This window comes from Macrobrachium nipponense, chromosome 32, assembly GCF_015104395.2.
Source record: "Macrobrachium nipponense isolate FS-2020 chromosome 32, ASM1510439v2, whole genome shotgun sequence".
Lineage (NCBI taxonomy): Eukaryota > Metazoa > Arthropoda > Malacostraca > Decapoda > Palaemonidae > Macrobrachium > Macrobrachium nipponense.
The window spans coordinates 21894071-21916990 of NC_061094.1; the positions used below are offsets into that span (position 1 = coordinate 21894071).

The 22920-nt window shown below is 39.6% G+C and overlaps 1 pseudogene; it reads left to right on the forward strand.

The window, feature by feature from the left end:
- LOC135207269 (DDB1- and CUL4-associated factor 12 homolog) overlaps positions 1-22914 on the forward strand; it is a 118676-nt pseudogene extending 95762 nt beyond the window's left edge.
- The last annotated feature ends 6 nt before the right edge of the window (positions 22915-22920 follow it).

Genomic DNA, 22920 nt, shown 5'->3' on the forward strand with positions numbered 1-22920 from the left:
TGAAAAAAAATAGCCGGTACCGTATATTGGCTTTAAACCTTCACCAATAATTATCGTCAGCATGGTGACTTCATGAGGCTCCACCCACTTTCGCCTCGTTATAATTCAGGATAACACTGAAGGCTACCACGGGCATTGTTGGATTAGAACAAATTTACCTTCTGGCTATAAAAACTAATTTCTTGAGTAGTTGTAAGAAGTGCTAAATGATCCTCAAGGATCCAGCAGTTGGTCTAAACGTAATTCATGTATATTACTGCTATACTGTTGCGGCACTACTGCTACAGTAGTATTACTACGCAAGCACTGATACCACCCGACCCCCACATCTAGTATCGTTCCGCCATTCATAAAGTCTTTGGGTTTCAGAGCCGATGGAATTTCTGTCTGGAGGATGGGCGGGGCAACATTTAGTCAAGAGGTGTTTGTTTACCTTGCTTACGTAATGAAGTGTTTTTTTTTATTTTTCGACTCTTGGCTCGTAATCATTGGCCATGGCGTCGGCTAGATCATTTTTACTCTATAAAAATTAAAACTACTGGGTTTTAGGTTATTGATAATGCTGACAAAATTTGTGTGTGGTTGTAAAATATACATATGTCAACTTTCAGCTACATCCGATGCTTTGACAAGGAGCAAAGTCCAAAAACCGTGTTTACAGAGACCTGAATCTCATAGTAGTGCATGAGAACTAGCTCCATATCTTCTACCTGTATTGAAGGTAAACATTCATAATGTGAGTAGCAGTTGTAACTTCATTTAGTGTTATGTCAGTAGGATTGATGTGGCACAGTAGAAGTACAATTTGGTTTTTACCCACTCACTAACTGAAGTATACAGAATTATATTTGAAAACAGTAAAGCCCTTAATCCATTACTAGTAGTAGTGGGTAGTCTTTCCTGAACCGAAAAAAGAGCAATTCTTTAGGCTCTTTTGTTTAAATCCCGGGTTTTTATATTTTGGGGAGCGTGAAGGTGCAAATTTTGTATAAGAGCGTACCTTTATATTGTAAAGGTATTTATTCTAAGTGACTTGTATATAGGCTTTCGGACCTAGGCACAGGGGTCCTCATACCACATGCGTTTCATTCTGGCTGAATCGAAGCGGTTTTCTCTGCAAGGATGTTCTTTGCTGTATATGTATGAGAGCCTTGCTCCCTGAATGGAATCCAACTTCTGGTGGTGGTAGTAAATCAACCAAGGATTCCATATCAGGTGTGAATGCTTTGGGTTTCATGCAAGAAAACCTTTAGCTCGAATGACAGCGGAATTTGTCTAGCTGCACTACCCACCTCCTCCTCTTAATGTGGGAATCAGCTAACTTTAACAGTAGGTAAGATTCATCTCAAGTAATATAAATTTTCATAATAAAATTCAATATTTGGATACTTACCTACTGTTAAAGTAGACCCACTCAGCCTCCCCACAACAATTTGTGGGCTGTCAAGGAGAATTCAGACGAGCTAAACCATTCGAAACACACCTGGTGGAGAACAGGTAAACTAGACAGTCATGCGGGCAGACCATTCGATTTATTGGTTTGAATGCTGACTCCGCCCGCACTTCCAAACAGCAATGTAGTACTATTGCATGTATATATATTTCAGTCTGAGTATTACATGCACATATGCATCACAGGAAGGTCAGACTACACAGTTCTTGCATGTATACGTGTCTTCAATGTCTTAATTTTTTTTTTTTTTTTCATATGTAATAACTCAAAGAGAGGCAGGCAAGTGCACACAGTTAGCTGTGTTGTGCATAGTTCCAGTGTGTTTGTCTGCTGTTCTAATGCATCAGTGTGAGTGAGTGTGCTGTCATACTCTTTTATCAAGTGTATGGATTTAAGCACTACTCCTCACACTATTATCAAAGTTAGGCAACTGGCAACCCTTTGGTCCCAAGTATGCCAGTTTTGAGGGATTGTACTGTAAGACTAATTATTGGATTAGGTTCAAGTGCAAGTAGTCTTTGGCATCTGGTGAACAGTAACTGTTAGTACAGATACCTTAACTTTAAATCCAAGATCCTGGTGTATATTTGAGATTAAAACAAAGTCAAACATTACATGTCTTACAATGGTCAGACTTTCAAAAACTTGTGAGGAGGCTACAAGTCCTTCTTCCTCCCCCTCCTCAGCATGAAAATACAGTATTTTGTGACAATTTCTTAGGAAAAGTATTGTGGATAGGCAATTTCTCGAATAATATGATATATGTTTCATAGAAAAAATCCATGAATTGTGAGTCTGAGGGGGTCAGCATTGTAGATCTTGAAAATCTTGTGAAATTCCTCTATTCCCTCTAAGCACTCAAAGCTTCTCCATGAGTTACCTTGTTAGGGCAAGTTTACACTAGGCTTCACAGCTCACTTCATACGTCACCTCTGCCCAGCTACCTGGGTGACCGTAACTTGCTGCACAGCGTGTATTGCCTGACAATAATGTGAGTGCTGTGACCAGTAGCCTTATTTTCATGACAGCCACGATGAGCAGTGACGAGGAAGAATTTTCCTGTGCTGCCATTGTTGTAGCACAAAATGTACAATCAAATGTACAGTTTTGATAAGAAAAAGAGGAAATTGACAAATGATTGGCTTTTACAGTAAAAGGAATAAAGGAAGTTCTGGAAGTATCTTCAAAGAGCTTTCAGTAGAATGGACTATTTTTGAAAAATACTTCAATAATGAAGGTGAAATATCATGACAACGACAAGTTGTATGACTGCAAAATTAAGTCATATAAAAGGAAATAAAGACCATATAATTTTAAAAAGTTATTAATTTATAACATCGAAATATTTATTATAAAAGCAATTTTATCTCAACCTATCCTTCCTTTCCATTTAAAAAAAAATTAAAATTAAAAAAAAAAAAAAAAAAAAAAAAAAAAAAATTACCAAAAAATAATGAAAAAATATACAAAAATTAAAAAGCAAAATTAATCCAATATTTATATTTTGGGATAAATCCATTATGCTAAACGATAACTTCTAATATGCGTACCTTCTGATTTCCAATGGTGAAGTTTATTCTCGAATCATCATCTCGCAAGAAATATAGCGAATCATAGCACCATAGCTTACGAACTTATAAGTCATCTGTTTACAGCTCCTGATTTTTTAATACTGTTTTTCTATTTCTGTTCTCTCTTGTACTGGCCACATAGTGTGGATTTTCTTGTTTATTTTCTGTAATTTTGTCATCAATCAAAACTATCTTTTCCCTTAGCTTCTTCATTGTGGTGTCACGTTCATTAATTTTAATATAGATTTTAGTTTTACATTCTGTAAACATGGATAATACTGATAATACTCTTATCAAAAAATGGATCTCCTCTTTCCATTCCATGGCAATACAGTAAAAAAAGTTCACTGGATGGCAGCCGAGTCATTGGCAGAGTGGTCAGGCTTCAAACATCAAGCTTTGCTTGGTGAGTTGGTGGTATAGTGCGAGTCTTTATGAGCAGTCCAGTTGGTGGGCCTAACAAGAATTTGGAAGGAGTTGGTGATGAGTCTTATGTATGCAAGTGCGGTGTAGCGAGTGTAAACTCACCTCTTGAACCGAACAGCCAGCCTTTGGATGCCTTTAACTGTTAAGCACCACCAATGGTATTGCTCAATTGCTTGGTACTGTTATCACACCACCTTTGATAGAGCATCATGTTCTCCCTCTTTCAAGGCTGGTGCTGCACTGATCAAGCTCAGAAATGCACTTAACTCTTATGCAAATTATAGAAACATCATTTGGCATTCATTGATAAAAAATTTATTTCTTTTTGTGTTGATCCCATTTATCTCCCATAATGGCATTCCAAAGCAAAAAAAAAAAAAAAAAACACTGTTTGCCAGATGATGAAGAGATAATGATGAGTTCAAGACTCAGATTAGCAGTGTAGAAGCCTCTAATACTGTTCCATGGTCCAACGATATGAGGAATGAAGCACCTCTGGACTGAGAAGTTGACAGTGCGGAACAGCTATTGCATATTGTTGCTGCTGTTCAGTGAGTCTGGTTGCTCTTGGCAGGAAAAGGGCTCAGGGACCAATTGTGAATGTTAAAGATCTGTTAAAATACAAACTAATGAAAAATTTACAAGAGACCATCCATCATTAGTGGCCAAGTCATAAACTGGTAATTACTATTGAGAAAACAGACAAACCTACCCATGCAAACCTCTCTATTCTAAAGAGACAAATCTCTGGCAGAAGTAGACATCCACACTAGAAGAAGGAAAAATTACCTAAAACAGGTTGCATTGATTTCATCACTGTTATAAATATATGAGACTTTTACAAACAATACCTAAGTTTCATGGCATTTGTTGAAACTTTCATTAGATATTTCTCAAAAGTAAAATATGAGTCAAAATTTCATCTAGAATAGTTAAAGCTTTTGACTCATTCAGCAAAAATCCTATCAACCTGAAGGGGAGGATGAGGTGGAAAATTTATTACGAGATCTGCTTGTTCACACCAAAAATAATAGTGGATCAAGAACTACTTTGTGAAACTTCGGACACATAGGTCTTTGTTCACTAAAGATCCCTTCAACAGCAACTCACAGCTGCTTAAGTGTAAGGAAATCTTGAAGTACAGTGGACCTCTCCCCCCTGTATTCACGGACTCACACTTCGCTGATTTCTCTCTGGAATGTTTCCCCGCATCGTTTGCGGAAAATTTGCCTATTTGCGGTATTTTCTGAGAAATATCCCCAAATTCCTGTTTTTTTATCAATTTCATCATAAAATGCACTTTTTGTGATAAAACTTAAAAAACCAGGTATAAACATTTTTTGTGGGTTTTCTTAAGTTTTAACTACAAAATAAGAGGTTTTAAGCATTTTAATAGGGTTCCAACTATTCAGGGGGTCCTGGTACGCTTCCCCGTGAATATGGGGGGACCACTGTAATCCAAACATATACCCACCCACTCCAAGATTTTGAAGTTTATGATTTACTAACTCAAGCAGCACTAAAATCTGTTTGAATTATTCTGCACTCAAAACCTTTATCAGGGTGCTCTTGCAAAATGACATGTCAAGTGTAAGAGAGCATTGCAAATACCTAACAGATTTTTTTATATGCATATTGGCTGTCAGCTAACAATCCTTTAGATTCAACATATTTATATAGTGGCTTAAAAATAAGTTTTTCAGCAACTTTGAAGAGCACAGGGAGAATAGAAATTGACCTGTAGTTACTGAAATCTGCAGATATGCCACTCTTTGGAACAAGCTCTTTATTACTAAGATACTACGTTGACATAAAAATCAATAAAATCTATTAATCTTGGGCGACAACACACTAGAAACTAAAAAAAAAAAACAATGGGAAGAAACCATCAGTATATCGAGGTTATCCAAAATTCTCTTAACATCTTCGTTTTCCCAGCTTTATCCCTATTCGGGGTCGCCGTTTCTAATGAGTCTCTTCCATCTACCTCTGTCCCGTGTCATTTCCTCCCATACTCCCTTCTCCCTCATATCATCTCTAATGCAATCTCTCCACCTGGTCTTAGGTCTTCCTCTCCTTCGTGTTCCATCCACCTCCATGTCCATCACTTCTCTTGCCATGTGTTGCTTCTCTTCTCATCAGGTGGCCATACCATCTTAACCTTGCCTCTTGAACTTTCTTTGATGCATCAGTGACTTTTACTGTACCCTAATGTGTTCATTTCTAACCCTGTCCTTTTTGGATACTCCACTCATCCACCTAAGTATCCTCATCTCGGTTACGTTCAACTTTCTACCCTCTGTTTTCTTTAGAGGTGCTGCTTCCAATCCATATGTCATTATTGGTCTGACCACTGCCTTGTGCACTCTGCCCTTTAATCTTATAGGGACACTCCTATCTCATATGACATCAGACACCTTCCTCCAGTTTGTTCCAACCACACTGAATCCGGTTGTTAATTTCCTCTTCCATGTTCCCCACATTGTCAATCACTGAGTCAAGGTACTTGAATTTATGAACCCTTTTGATGTTTCCTCCACCTAATTTGATTGTTGTTTGCTGGTCGCCATCCAATTCGGTTGTCATATATTCTGTCTTTTTCCTGCTTATTCTTAAACCTCTACTCTCCAAGGCATATCTCCATCTTTCAAGTTTCCCTTCCAGTTCTTCCCTGTTCTCGGCTACCAAGATTATGTCATCTGCATAGAGCAGACACCATGGTGGCTTCTCCCTGACATCCTCTGTTAACACATCCAAGACGATGTTAAACAGAAGTGGGCTTAGAGCAGATCCCTGATGTAGCCGACTCCAACTTGGAAAGTTTCTGTTCTTCCAACTGTAGATTTGACGCTGGTCTTTACATTCTATACATCTCCCTGATCATTCTGACATACTTCTCCATCACTCCTCTCTCCCTGAGACATCTCCATATTTCCTGTCGTGGTACTCTGTCATATGCCTTGTCAAGGTCTATAAAGGCCATATGCAAGACCTTTTGCTTCTCTCCGTACTTTTCCATAATTTGCCTCAAAGCAAAAATACCATCCACAGTACTAAGCACCTTCATGAATCCTAGTTGCTGTCTACCAATGGAAACTTGCTGCCGTAATCTTTCATCCATAATTCTTTCAAATACCTTCAGTGTATGTGACATGAGCTTTATCCTCGGTAATTTTTCACAACACTGTGTCCCCTTTCTCTTTGGATATTGGGATTAATATACTTTCTCTCCATTTTTCGGGTATCGTCTCACTTTCCATAACCTCATTAACTGCCACAATATGTCAATCCTCCTCATCAAGAGCCTTCTAGGCTTCTGCAGGTATGCCATCTGGTCCCACCACTTTACTATTTTCCATCTTACCCAGTGCCACTCTAACCTCAGCTTTTGTTATTTCTCTTAACATCCCTAGTGCAAAATGCAAATTTTGTAAGAATAGGTTCTGGATGACAAGTACATACATTAGAATAGATAATGAATGCCTTCTCATTACATTTGAGAGTCAAGTTATTGGTTCAGACACACTTCAGCAACATTTTTTCTTCTTTTTGCTTCAGAAGATATTTACTAATGCTGTGTTTGACACACCTTCAAAACAAAATTTATCTCTAATCTCTCGAGGAATGTAAATCCATTTCTGTTTGATAATACATTTTTTTTTCCAAAGATGTATTACCTGTACTACATATTTTTTTAAACATTATGAAACATACACACAAGGTGTGTGTGTGTATATGTGCTAAGACCTATTGGTTAAAGAGACTCAAATGAGAGAGAGAGAGAGAGAGAGAGAGAGAGAGAGAGAGAGAGAGAGAGAGAGAGAGAGAGAGAGAGAGAGAGAGAGAGAGAGAGAATCAGCACAAAACTTATGAATAGATGCTTTACTCTCAACAAAATGTTTTTGGTTTTTAGAATTTTGGATAAAGGATTGTGTACCTTACAAAGTGGATGAATGTAATGGTAAGGTGTGGCTGAAAGTGTATTTGATCCATGTTAAGTTGGGATAAGATTAAATTATTAGAAAAAGGTTGAAAATGTAGTAGTAGTAGTAGTATCTTAGACAGGTGACTTAGCTAAGAAGTGAGAACGTTAGCAAAAAAAATGGATGAGGATTAAAGACAAACCCGTTATCAAAATTGGAATACTATGTCCATTCTCTGAGGTTCCTGCACAATATTTTTTTTTAAAATTTGGTGCTCAGTATCATTTTGCTTTATAGTCCAGAAGAGATGGTTTTTGGTGTTTGACAGACATATTGCAAAGACAGCAGTAATCCCTTCAGTATTTAAGAGTTCAAATGCACTGTGTGAGATGTATTCGTGCTGGGTAGGGAGAATGCCATGCTTATTTCTTTATTAATTTCACTATTGGGGTAGTCATTATTAATAAACATTAGTAGTACGTACATGGTCTAGTTTTAGATGGGCGCTGTGTCAAGAGGAGAAATGGGTAATCATTCTCCTGATAGAGGTGCTAATGGCACAGCACTTGTACCAAAAATATTTGCAGAAACAGTATCTTGTGGTAGTGAAAGGGCATACTGACTGCGAAATTTTGAGGATTTATCAAATTTTAGTAATTAACAGTTTTCAATTGTTTTATGTCTAAATAAACATATCCTGAAGCAATAATGCTAAACAAATTTTTTTTAGATTGGTTTATGACAATTTTGTTCATTGGAAACTGTGAACGAGAAATTGTAAAAAAAATTGTAAAAATAGCTGTATAACTTAGTTTGGTTAGGTGGAAGGTATAACAGTCCAAACACTGTTTTGGACTGTTATACGTATTATGTGTAAATAAACATATCTTCAAGATATATTGCTCAAAAAATTTAGATTGGTTCTTGGACAATTTTGTTCATTGTCTTGTATAGCACTGTGAATAACAAATTGTAAAATTGTCTGTATGGCTCTTATTTGGTTAGGTGGAAGGAGTAATACACTTATTTTGATTGTTTTTTTGTTGGTAAATACACATGACAGTTTTTCATGTAAATAAATACATCTTGAAACATTATTGCTAAAGAAATGCTTAGATTGGTTCATGGACAACTTTATCGCTTTTACGGATTCCAGGGGGGCCCCTGGTTTCTAGGATAGAACTTTCGGCATTCTGTCCGGTTTGCCCATGAAGTAGTTTAGGGTGGGGATAATTGTATTTTCGTAATACTCTAGTCCTACCAAGCGGGTATTGCTTACACTTGGGCCATACTAATCAATGTTATGCCATCCACCTTTTGGGGTAGGGTAGGGATGCAGACATTTGGGAGTCATTTTCTCATTTGTGCCATAGGCGGAAAATTTAACTCTTAAATGCCGAGGCGGTATTTCCGAAAATGTCTCCCGATGACGGTGGCGTTCACGAGTGAGCGCCGAAGCAGAATTTTTTTTTTTTTTTTTTTTTTTTTTTGTTTTTTTTTTTTTTTTTTTTTTTTTTTTTTTTTTTTTTTTTTCAAAAAATCACAGCACGCTTAATTTTCAAGATTAAGATTTCATTTTTGGCTCCTTTTTTTGTAATTGCCTGAAGTTTAGTATGCAACCATCAGGTCAAATGAAAAAAAATATTATTATCATATATAAATATTTCATATATAATTGTATACAAATTGCGCTGTAAGCAAAACAGTTAAACCTAATGAGTTAATTATTTTTCATTGTATTGTACACTAAATTGCAATGATTTTGGTATATAACAAATTGTAAAACGATCAAAGCAACACAGCCAGAAAATATTATCACAATATGATGCATGAGTTCATAACATGCGGATGTAAAAAAAAGTTGTTGAAAAAAATTCACCATAAATCAAAATATTGTCCTAGAGACTTCCCGTTTGTTGCAAAATGAAGGTAATTGAGTGGATATTACTAGACTGTAAGTGTTGTAGCTTACAATTACAGTTTTCTACCATTTCGGTCGAGTTAAAGTTGACCAAAGGTTGAATTTTTTCTATTTATCATTATTTATATGAAAATATTTCAAAACTGATAAAAGCTACAACCATGGGTGTTGTTTTTGGTTGTATTCTACATGAATTTGCGCACATTTCCATATATAAAACTTTATGTAACTGCTAATATAAAACGGTGCAAACATTACGACATTCAAACGAAAAAATGTCTGATTTTTTTGGAAGAGTTCCCACGCGTACATAAGGAAAAAGTTTTTTCATAAATTCACCATAAATCGAAATATTGTGCTAGAGACTTCCAGTTTGTTGCAAAATAAAGGTAAATGATTGAATATTACTAGAATGTAAGAGTTTTAGCTTACAATTGCGGTTTTCGACCATTTCAGTCGAGTCAAAGTTGACAAAGGTTGAAATTTTGGCACTTATCGTTAGGACGAGAGTGAATATGCAAACTGCTTTAAAGACAATGTCTGTTTTTTGGGGTTTTACACGATTTAAAAAAAGGGAGAGGACAAAAATTTTCATTGTTCAATGTGAAAACAATGGGTATGGACGTGTGTCAAAAGACAAATTCACAATCGGACAACGCAAATTTCTGGTGGTGGTGTAGTGTGAAGAGTTAAAACAGTGTGGGGTAGAAAAAAATGTGGTGTATTGTTTGGGTTTTTTTTTTTTTACACGAATTTCGCACATTTTCATATAGAAAACTTTATGTAACAACGGCTAATATAAAACGGTGCAAACATTACGACAATCGGACAAAAAAATTCTGATTTTTTTCGGGGAGAAGAGTTACCACGCGGACGTAAGGAAAAGGTTTTTTTCAAAAATTCACCATAAATCGAAATATATTGTGCTAGAACTTCCAATTTGTTGTAAAAATTAGGGTAAATGATTGAATATTACTAGAATGTAAGAGTTTAGCTTACAATTGTGTTTTTCGACCATTTCGGTCGAGTCAAAGTTGACCGAAGGTTGATATTTTGGCACTTATCGTTATTTATATGAAAATATTTCAAAACTGATAAAAGCTACAACCATGGGTTGTTTTTAGTTGTATTATACATGAAATTGCGCACATTTTCATATATAAAACTTTATGTAACGGCTAATATAAAACGGTGCAAACATTACGACAATCGGACGAAAAAATTTCTGATTTTTTCGGAAGAGTTACCACTCGCCGCGGACGTAAGGAAAAAGTTTTTTTTTTTGTCATAAAATTCACCATAAATCGAATATTTGTGCTAGAGACTTCCAATTTGTTGTAAATGAAGGGAAATGATTGAATATTACTAGAATATAAGAGTTTTATCTTACAATTCTGTTTTTAAACCATTTCGGTAGAGTCAAAGTTGACCGAAGGTTGAAATTTTGGCACTTATCGTTATTTATATGAAAATATTTCAAAACTGATAAAAGCTGCAACCATGGGTTTGTTTTTTTTGTTGTATTCTACATGAAATTGCGCACATTTTCATATATAAAACTCTATGTAACGGCTAATAAAATGGTGCAAAAATTATGTCGGTGACAAAATGATTTCCGAGATGTGTTGTCGCTGATGGCTTTTTAGTGCTAGAAGAAAGAAATTCGCGCTTAGCGCGCCTGGGTAACGATTGTTAAAAAAAAAAAAAGGCTTGATCCGTGAACTCCCAGCATCCCTCAAGGTGCATGATTCAAAAGTTTTTGCCAAGTAGGCCTATACTATTTTTCCTCTAATTTTAAAAAAACTTTTTGCGTCAACTTTTCATACGTCAATTCGGTACCCAACAGACAATTTTTGTTGACGTTTAATACGTCCAATCGCGTTTAAGGGTTAACTTAACAAAAAGCCAATGATACCTTTTCTAAATGTATTATTATTTTTATTCTTTAATTTTTATGATAAATACAACTAAAGATTTTAGTACCCCTGAGTCCCTTTGATGGACAAAATTTGGCACAGTTGATGACATTGGAACTTTATCCCTGAATCTCTATGCCTCAACATCAGTTCAAGATGATAATGCAGCAAAAGAACATCCAGTTCCAAAAAAATTATATGATCCAAAACACCCATCAGGGCCCATAGAAATTTTACAAAATCTATCTATATATATATACAGTAGTACCTCAAGATAACGAAAGGCTCCCAACTTACGAAAATCCAAGTTACGAAAGCCAATACGAAAAATTTTACTGCTCTACATACGAAAAGTTTTCAAGATACGAAAGGTTGTTGCTGTAAAGTCCCGAGATTCGCCCGGACCACCGAGAACAATTATAAAACTCCCGCGCCGAACCAACTGAGTAAACTCGCCACCATCCTCCCGCTCTCCATTGGTTCCTGATGCTAGTCACCCCATAAGGTCCTGCTCTCCTATTGGTCAGCATCTACCCCTTGTGCTTTAAGTATTCTATTGGTAAAAGGTTGCTGTAAATTGAAACAAAAAACTTATTCATGCAATACATTTAATAAGAAAAAAAACATTAGGTAAAGATAGAATAAAGAATAGAAATGAATGGTTATCATACTGTTTGGTAGTTTCAGTAGTTGAAGAGAGAGAATGAAAATTTATGGCTTACTGTGTAAAAGTGATTGCTTGGCGATCGTTCGATACTAGTAAGTGCTGGATGTAAACAGACGTTTGGAAGCTTTTTTTTTTTTTTTTTTTTTTTTATTATTATAGTTAATGGTTACTTAATAATTATTTGAAATGAGTACGTGCAATACATTTATAAAAAAAATTGTGAATTAGATATCAGAAAATATAAAATAAATCAGTCTGCCAACAAATAGGTATTTTTAGAATTCTTCTTCTGTATTATTACGTTACGTATTACGTATGTTTCATTACAGCTGTCAGTAACTTGTATCTCCATTAGGTAAAGATAGAATAAAGAATAGAATGAATGTTATTATACTGTTTGGTGGTTTCATTAGTTGAAGAGAGATATTAATGACAATTTATGGCTTACTGTGTGCTAGGAAAAATGATTGCTTGGCGCTCGTTCGATACTCGTAAGAATGTAAACAATCGATTGGAAGGTTTGTTTTTTCTTTGTTTGTGTATTATAGTTAATGATTAATTAATAATTATTTGAAATGAGTACATACTGATTATTTATACATTTATTGGCATATTCTAAGCTTTTAGCTCTTAGGTTTAGATGTCAGAATCATAGACTAGACTACAGTAGCAACCACTAACATAGGCTAGGCTTATTGCTAGGGACATATGCTAAAGTCCTAAAAATATGCAGTAAAAATGGGGTTGAACATTACATGCAGTTGAATATTACTCAAGTATACAGTATTTTGCCTTTTGGAGACACATTTCCTCCGTCGTAACCCTAGAACATGTGTTTTAGGCCTGGAAACAAATATAATTTACTGGGTGATTTTGGAGGGTTTGGAACGGATTAGCCATTTACATGTAAAATGTGTTCCAAGATACGAAAAAACTCATAATACGAAGGCCGTCTCGGACAGATTAATTTCGTATCTCGAGGATACCACTGTATATATATATATATATATATATATATATATATATATATATATATATATATATATATATATATGGATAGCTAGATATATAGATAAAGATATATACACACAGGTAGTCTCCCTGGTTATTGGCGGGGTTCCATTCCCAGTGGGGTGCTGATAAGCAAAAACCACCATTAACTAAAGCTATGTGATTTATGGCGCCAAGATTTGGTTAATGGCACCTTTGTTATGTATATTATGGCACCATAACTCTATTATCCACACCTTTACGGCACCATAACTCTGCTATCAGCATCTTCTGGCACTGATAACTGAAACTCGGCCCATTAAGGTGCCGCTAACCAGGGACTGCCTGTACACACATATATATACGTATATGTATAAATGATAGGACTGCATAATATCAGTAAAGTTGTGAGATTCGGAAGCTTTCATCGTCCATTTGGGGAGTGCAATATCACCCGTAATTATTTCATAATTGTCTGTAGAGATTTAATCATGTGGAAAAGTAATGATTTGTTGATTGGGAGATGTACATTACACATTGTATTTTTGTACATGAATTAGACAAACTGTTGCTGTGATGAGTTCTGTCATCTGATGGCCACAAGTTTTTTTTCTTCTTCTTCTTCTTCAAAGGAAAGGTAAATTTTTCTTGACTCAAAATTACACTCACTTTCTCAAGGGTAGGAAAATTGTAAATGTCTACATGTAGTGTAGGTTTTGTCCTGTGTTATTAATTTTAGGATTTATTTAATTTTTATGTAACTGAATATTCCTGTAGTAAGAGTTCTAGTACAGTATACTGTATTAGTTTGGTTTTATTGTAGTAGTATTTTCATTACTGACATGATTAAAGGCTTTAGAAATTCTGAAACAAACAAGTCCAAGAGTTGCAAAAAGTTAATTTTTGTACATGAACTTCCCTGCCAGATATATACATAGCTTACGACTCTGACGTCACGACAGAAAATTCAAAACTCGCGGCACATGCTACAGGTAGGTCAGGTGATCTACCGTACCCGCCACTGGGTGGCAGGTGTAAGAACCAACCCCCCTTTCCAGTCAGATTTTTCTCTGTCGCCGGCTTAACAGCACCTGTTGTTAAGTCTTCTCGATAGTGGATTTATTCTCGTCGCCGACGATTCTTGGATTGAATATTTGGTGATGTACCCTTTGTTCGTTGGCTTGGCATACGCTATTTTGGATCGTTTTTTTGGATTGTTTCTTTGTTTATTTCTCGTAATGGCGGATTCTGAACTTAAGAAATCTTCTATGTTTAGAGTATGTTCAAAGAGTGAATGTAAGGCGAGGCTTCCTAAAGCGTCTTTAGACCCTCACAGTGTGTGTATGAACTGTAGAGGGAATGAATGTTCTTTCGTTAACCCTTGTCAAGAGTGTGAAAGGTTGGATGAGGACGGATGGAAGTCTCTTTCTTCCTACTTAAGGAAGTTAGAGAAGGATAGAGCGTGTAAGGCTTCTTCCAGGAGTTCAAGTAGGTCTCTCGTTAGCGAACTTGATGTTGAGAACCCAACAGTAGACGTAGTTCCTTCTCCTGTTTCAGCCCCTGCTCCTAGCTTTGAACCTGAAGATTCGTGTTCGGAGAACGCAGCAAGGAGTAACGAGAGCAAAGTATGGCTCTTATAAAGTAAGAGTGACAGTGAAAGTGATCAAGTGCAGTTGCCCCTAGTGCTAGTGGAGGGTGCGTCTGACCGGCTCACTAACGACGCTTCTAGGCCTAGACCTCTTCCAGACTCCCAGACCCAGTGGAGGAGGAAAGTCAAAAGCCGCAGGAAGGTTAGGGAGAACCCCCACCGGCCGGTCAGGCATCCCTTGGCAGATCCTGTTGCGCGCTCCCAGGCTGCCTTGGATAGAGCCAAGAAGGAAGTGTTGAAGCAGTGCTTCTCGTCTTCTTCGTCTCCTTCTCCTAAGCGTAGATGGAGCGCTTCGGAGTCATCGCGCCCTCTCAAGAGAGCTTGGAAGGAGCCTTGCGCCCTTCCCTCCAGCCCCGAATCCTTCTCAGAAGAACCAGAGATCGAGCGTAAGAGAGCCAGGAGATCTCAAGGATCCTCTTCTCCTTTCCGCGCTCGGGCTTCTTCTCCTACCGAAGAGTTCGAGAGATCGCCAGCGCGTATCTTGGCTGGCCTACAGGCGCAGATTTCTGCTTTAGCCAACTCTTTAGCAGGGAGTTCTCATCGTCGGAAGGACATCTCCCTACCGGTGAAGAAGTCAAAGAAGGATTCTGCGGATTTTTCGCCTATTGCAGGAAAAGTGCAAGAGCCTCACAGCAGAGCCTCTTTCATTAAAGAGAGACTCAGTCGCTCTCCGAGCAGGCGCTCTTCTCACGCCAGTAGACGTAAGGATCTTGACAGGCGTTCTTCTCCTGAACTCCGCTCTCCTAGTTTTAGGGAGGATAGGCATCGCTCTCCGAAACCTCGCTCCTCTTCTTGTAAACGTCAAGAGTTTGACAAGAACAAGGATTCTCGTTATGTCCAGGATCGCAGTAGGCGCTCTTCACCTGGAAGCCGCTCTCCTCTGCATAGGCGCACGGAGACTAGTAGGCGCTTTTCGCCGGATTTTGTTTCTTCGCCTGAGATTCGTTCGCCATCTGTCAAAATCAGAGAAGATAGTAGGCGCATAGAGCCTAGCAAGAGACAGACTAGACTATCGCCTTCTTGCGAGCGCACTCGTTCAGATAGGCACTCAGTACCTCGCAAACGCTTTGCGTCTGATAGACGTTCTTCTTCGGAAGACTTTTCGCTTTGTGACAGGCGCCAAGAGCCTGACAAGCGAGTTGGATTGGACAAGCGCCAAGGGCCTGACAAGCGCTTAGATCTTGATAGGCGCCTAGAGCCTAGCAGGCGTAAGTTTCCTGATAGGCGCTCTCCTCATACTAGGAGCCCTTCAGTTGTCTCTGACAAGGATTTGGACAGACGCGCCTCCTCTAGCAGGCGCTCTATTAGTAGGCGCTCTCCCAGTAGGAGCTCTCCCAGCAGGCGCTCTCCCCAGCAGGCGCTCTCCCAGCAGGCGCTTTCCCGGTAGGCGCTCTCCCAGCAGGCGCTCTCCCAACAAGCGCTCTCCCAGCAGGCGCTCTCCCAGTAGGAGTTCTCCTGGTAGGCGCTCCTATGAAAAGCTCTCCTTTAGGCAAGCGATCGTCCAAACGTCTTTCTTCGGAAGAAGGACATGGTGCTTCTGAGGAAGATCTTCCGAAGGATTCTTCAGGTTCCTGTTACAAGAGATTAACTGAACTCCTCTTACAAGAATTTGGAGAGTCTTTCGGCGGTTGCACCTCCTTCTCCCCCTTCATTATTTTCTACAGCTAAAACTTCGAAGACGTCGTCGGTGGTGAAGATGAAACCTACGGTGTCAATGAAGAAAGCGCTCAAGAGCTTCAAAGATTGGTTGGTCTCCAAGGAGGAGAAGGGGAAGACAGTTTTTCCTTCCCACCTTCCCAACTTAACCGGAAAGATGGGATTCTGGTACGAGTCGGGGAACCTTTGGGTTTGACTCTTCCAGCTTCTGGAGACTCGGACTTCTCTTCGTTGGTGGATTCCGCGCGTCGTTCGGCGCTTAATTCAGCTAAGACGACGTGGGGAATGAGCGAACTCGACCACCTTCTGAAGGGAATGTTCAGGGTGCTGGAAGTTTAACTTCCTCGACTGGACCCTAGGAGTCTAGTCAAGAAGACGAGGGATCAAAGACTCTTTATTCTCCAGAGGATTTGCATTCAGTATTGTCTTGCATGGACAAGGCAGTGAGAGACGGTTCTGGAGAGATAGCTTCGCTTTTCGGGGCAGGAGTTGTTAAGAAGAGGGCCAGTTTTTCTGCTCCTTTTTAACTAAAGCGGTGGTTCGCACGTGCAGCGAAGCGACGCAAGATATGTTGGCTCGCTCAGGCGAGAATTCCTAAGGCTCCTTTTCAACCTAAGGCGAAGAAGGAGACGTTCAATCAAGCAAGAGCCCTTTCGAGGAGGCCCTTCTTCCCGAAGCTTCTTCCTCTAGAGGAACAAGACCTCCTAGAGAGGAAGGACATTCTCTCGTTCTATCAGAGCGAAGAAAATAGTACGAGTGTCCTCCAGACTGCAGTAGGTGCCAGACTGCTGTGTTTTGCAGACGTCTGGGCACAGAAGGGGGCGGACAACTGGTCCCTCTCTATAATCAAAAAGGGATACCTCATTCCCTTCGTGTCGAGACCACCTTTGACCACCACACCAAGGGAGTTAGTAGCCAGGTACAAAGACCCTCATATGAATCAGGCCCTTGCTCTAGCAGTAGAGCTGATGCTGGAGAAGCAAGCGATAGAGATGGTGCAGGACCCTCATTCGCGGGTTTCTACAACCGTCTTTTTCTTGTGCCCAAGAACTCAGGAGGATGGAGACCGGTTCTGGACGTAAGCGCCCTGAATGTCTTTGTGAAGAAGAGAAGGTTTACGATGGTGTCACTAGACCTTCAGGACGCTTATTTTCATGGGCCAAAAAATCCATCCTTCTTCGCGCAAGTTCCTGAGATTCATGTGGAAAGGGGGAAAAGTGTTTCAGTTCAGGGCTTTGTGCTTCGGCCTCTCCACAGCCCCTCAAGTCTTTACAGGGCTGATGAAGAACGTAGCCCAATGGCTTCATCTCGAAGGATGAGGGTGTCCCTTTACTTGGACGATTGGCTGAATCCAGGGCCAAATCGAAGCAGAAATGTCTGGAGGACCTTCACATCACTCTGACCTTAGCGAGTTCTCTGGGTTTACTGATAAACTTCGAGAAAATCACAGCTAATCCCCAGCCAAGATCATATTTATCTTGGGATCGGATGGTTTCTCAGGTTTTTCGGGCTTTTCCATCCCCGGAAAGGATCAACCGTTGTGCAGGGAAGGTCGCAACCTTTCTGGAGTGGATGAGTCTGTTGGGGACACTCTCCTCGCTGGAGCAATTCGTTTCTCTAGGGAGGTTGCACCTCCGACCCCTACAGTTCTTCCTGAATCGGAACTGGAATCGGGGTGCTCAGAACCTAGATTTTGTATTCAAAATCACGAACGAGATAAAAGAGGATCTCCGATGGTGGGCAGACCCTCTTCTTTTCAAGGTAGGCATTTCCTTAAGGTTGAAAAACCCCGACCTAGTCTTATTTGCAGACCGCATCGGACAAAGGTTGGGGAGCGACTCTAGGATCCAGAGAAGTGTCAGGCACCTGGATGGGGGAACAGGTGTCCTGGCATATAAACAAAAAAAAAAAAGAGCTCATGGCGATTTGGTTAGCCCCCAAGGAGTTCGAACCTCTCGTTCAGAAGTCTTCAGTTCAGGTCAACTCGGACAACACCACAGCCCTGGCTTACGTTCGGAAACAAGGGGGACTCACTCATTCTCCCTGTACGAAACAGCAAGAATGCTCCTCTTATGGTCAAAGGAAAGGGAGATAAGTCTCCTCACCAGGTTCGTACAGGGAGAAAGAAATGTCAGAGCAGATCTGCTCAGCAGAAGAAACCAAGTCCTTCCCTCAGAATGGACCCTTCACTCGGACGTATGCCAGGGACTGTGGAAGCTCTGGGGCAGACCTCATCTGGACCTCTTCGCAACTGCCAGGAACGCGAGGATAGACCTGTACTGCTCACCGATTTCAGACCGAAAGCAGTAGCGGTAGACGCGTTCCTGTTGGACTGGAGCAACCTAGACCTTTATGCGTTTCCTCCTTTCAAGATCTAGGGGAGACTCAAGGAAATTCCTCAGCATCAGAAGGAGCAATGGATGACCTTGATAGCTCCATTCTGGCCCGCCCAAGACTGGTTCACAAGAGGTACTGGAATGGTTGTAAGATGTTCCCAAGATCTCTGCCACTAAGAGTCGATCTGCTCAAACAGCCCCACTTCGACAGGTTTCACAAGAACCTCCCCGCTCTCAGTCTGACTGATTCAGACTATCAAGAGTCTGGTCAGAGCTAAGGGGTTTTCGGCAAAGTCTGCAAGAGCAATTGCCAATGCACGGAGACCTTCCACTTCAAAGGTCTACCAGTCGAAGTGGGATGTTTTTCGACGTTGGTGCAGGAATCAGAACGTTTCCTCCTCCGGTACCTCTGTGACCCAGATAGCAGATTTTCTTATTTTCCTGAGGGAAAAATGCGGTTTGGTAGTCTCTACCATTAAGGGCTACAGGAGTATGCTATCGTCTGTGTTCAGACACAGGGGATTAAACATCTCCGAAGATAAGGATCTGCATGACTTAATCAAGTCGTTTGAGACTTCTAAAGGGAACTCTTGTTTAACACCAAGCTGGAACCTGGATGTAGTGCTTTCATTCTTAAAATCCGCTAGATTCGAACCTCTCCACTCAGCTTCCTTCAGAGATCTTACTATGAAGACCTTGTTTCTCGGGTCTAGGACAACTGGCCACGGCCGACTGGCCGTGGCTGACTGGCCGCAGCTCAACTGGCCGCAGGGGATGACTGGCCGCAGCGGCAAAAGAGAGAGAGAGAGAGAGAGAGAGATTTATTATCTTTTGAAGGAAACTAGTGTTTATTTTTTGTTTTGTTTTTTGAAAATACCCTTTTGATTTTTGTGATTGTTGTTATTGGTTATAAACTCTTTAGAAGAAAATTGGTGTTTATTGTTATTAATGGTTGTAAACTATTTTCATTTTTTTTTTTAAATGAGCTTGACACTTGTGCCAATTGGACTGTTTAAATACATTGTTGAACTTTGTAATTATTGTTAATGGTTGTAAACTATTTATTTCATGAATGCATATCATTTTTGGAAAGAGGTTTTCTCTAAGAAAAGAATAATGCTTAAAAGGTAAATTTTATTAAACAAATGAATTACACAGAAGTTACATAAAAGCTGCATTATTGGAATAAAAAAATTAAGAAAATAAAAGATTATTAAAGATAAAAAAAGTTAAATTTCACTAAAAAGTTGAATTATTGGAATATAAAAACTGCTTAAAATAGCAGCTACATAACTATATATCTTAAGAGAAGTTATGAGCAATTCCTCTCAGATACGTTACTCTTAAAATATTTCTGTTCTCAAACTGTAGCACCACTGATTTTATACGATCATCAGCTTCTCGGATTTCTTCAATTTTATGGGCGGTGTTTGACCAGCAATCCACTGTTCGTAATAAAGATCTCGTCCTCGTTGCACCCTTTTCAAACTATCGATAAACTTCCATATTGTAGGATGTTGCATCCATAGTTCATTTTGCAGCCTACGATGAGCAGCTTCGGCATGATTGTTGGTTCTATCCTCATCATTTATGCATCGTTCATAAACATTCCAAATATATTCTTGCCTTGCATAGTCTTCTCTTTTTCACATCTCCAAAACTCTGTGATATTATCAGCTCCATGTCTATCAAAAACGATATATAGCCATCTCTCACAAACTTTCCTTTGCCTCGCTGTGAGTATACTGATGCCATTGTAGAAGGTTTTACTGCAACTGAATATTTTAAACTAAACTTGATAAAATCAATATTTCCTAAATAGGTAATCCTAGCCTTTCCAAAAAAAGGAGAAGAAAATAGTTTACAACCATTTTTTGTAAAGTAGCATTGTTTCCTTGTTACTTGTTAATTGACATTTACTGTATTCAAAACCATTCTTGTAAAATAGCATTGTTTCGATGTTACTCGTTAATTAACATTTACTGCATCCAAATATTTTCAGAGAGAGAGTGAGTGAGAGAGAAAGACGACAGACAGACAGAAATAATTTTTTCTTTATCTCTTCGTCTTATAGATTTACTGTATCTAAATATTTTCTGTGAGAGAGAGACAGAGACAGACAGACAGACAGAAATAAATTTTTCTCTCTCATCTCTTCGTCTATGGCCAGTTGGGCTGCGGCCAGTCGGCCCCTGCGGCCAGTTGTGCTGCGGCCAGTCGGCCACGGCCAGCTGGGCCATGGCCAGTTGGCCGCGACCAGTTGTCCCATTCCCTTGTTTCTCTGCGCTTTAGCTTCGCTAAGAGAGTAAGCGAACTGCAAGCTTTGGAAGTCCAGAGATGTTGGGTTCCAAGGAGACTCGGCTGTGTGTTCGTTTCTCCCGTCTTTCTTTGGCCAAGAATGAAAAACCCCTCTTCACCTTGGCCTAGGAGCTTCGAAATTAAAAGCTATTCCTCCCTCTAGTTGGATCAGAAGAGGAGGACCCTTTGCCCTGTAAGGAGCTTAAAGTTTATCTCAGAAGAAGAAACAACTTGGGGCTAACTCAGACATCCTATGGTGTTTCCGTAAGAGATCCTAGTAGGCCCTTATCAAAGAATGCCCTGTCATTCTTTATAAGGAACCTTATCAAAGAAGCTCACGCATCTTGTGACCAGATCAGTTTAGACTTCTTAAAGTCAAGGCACATGAGGTAAGGGCCATCTCTACGTCTTTGGCTTTCAAGAAGAACATGTCCCTACAAAACCTCATGAAGACGACTTTTTGGAGGTGTGAGTCAGTCTTTGCCAACCACTACCTGAAGACGTAAGAATTACGTATGAGAAATGCTTTGGGTTGGCCCGTACGTATCGGCGGATTCAGTGCTGGGGCAGGGAGCCGAAGCATATCCTTTTTAAATATTTTCCCTTATTGTATTTGATTTGTGTTTTTTTGTTGTGGGAAGGATGATGCAGGATGGCACCTCCTTCTTTTCGTAGTATTAACATTTGTATTTAGGTTAGGTGATCGTTTGTGCTTGAAGCTCCTTGCAAGGGTAGTGGACAGGCTCTGTCATTTAAGCAGGTTGATCCCCATTGACTAGACCCTAACTGGATTCTGCCAAGTAAGAGGAGTCAGTTCCCATTGGTAGAACCCAAGAGTTCTCAGCTGTAGGTCATGCCCTCACTGTAACTCTTCAGGCAATGCAGACTTGTGGACAGTAACTACGAAGTCTTCTGCCTGAATCAGGTAAGAACCAAGGGTATTTATTACTTTAACATATGTTATTTCCCCTTTCTCTGGACTTATAAGTCTCTCTCCCTCTACCAAGGGTGTCAATCAGCTATGTATATATCTGGCAGGGAAGTTCATGTACAAAAATGATATTGTTAGTATACAATAAAGTTTTGTACATACTTACCTGGCAGATATATATGATTGATAGCCCTCCCAGCCTCCCCTGAGGAGACAGGTGGAAGAGAAAAATCTGACGGGAAAGGGGGGTGGTTGGTTCTTACACCTGCCACCCAGCGGCGGGTAAGGTAGATCACCTGACCTACCTGTAGCGTGTGCCGCGAGTTTTGAATTTTCTGTCGTGACGTCAGTCGTAAGCTATGTATATATCTGCCAGGTAAGTATGTACAAAACTTTATTGTATACTAACAATATCATATTGTGATACTGACGTCCTGAAATTCTTCATGATGTGTCATTGCTATTTGGCAGTCTCCAAAATTATTCCCCCTCCTCCCTATTATATACTCCCCCTTGCAATAAGTAAGCAAGAGTAGGGCAAGTTAACATGTTACCTTAACGTAATGAGGCCTCTCTTACCACCTGTTGTGTCAGTGGCTGGTCCACTTCAGACTGCCAATGTGAAAAGGCATCAGATAATGAGTTTACTGAATGTATAATGCATGTAAAATTAAAAGTTTGGTTTCATTTCAGTGGACGTGCCAGTGGTGCTGAAGAGCACTAAAGGATGGGTTAGTGCTGATGATCAAATATCATGATGTCTTCATAACGTTGAATACTCCTGCTACCTACACACACTGCTATGATTGGTCTGGAATGCGGCTTTTTACTGCTGGTGGACCACTTCCTGCCTCACTGAAGGGTAACTACGCAGCCCTTTGGTGTTGAGTAGCATATTAGCATTTTGGAATTTTTAAGAATACAGTACTACTGTACTGCTGTATCTTGGTAGCTTTAGTAGATTTTTCAGTAAATACTGTACCACATCACTATGATAAAGAAAGAAAATTTTCTTAATGTTTACTGGACTTTTTTTTTAATGCAAAAATGGATGCCTGCACAGTGAATTCTTATTTGTGGTAATTTCAGTAATTTGTATGTTACTTTTCATGCTCTAGTTCACCCAGTGGAAGTTACTTGGTAATTAGAAATACTTTTCTGTATCTCAAAAGTTTTATTGCAGC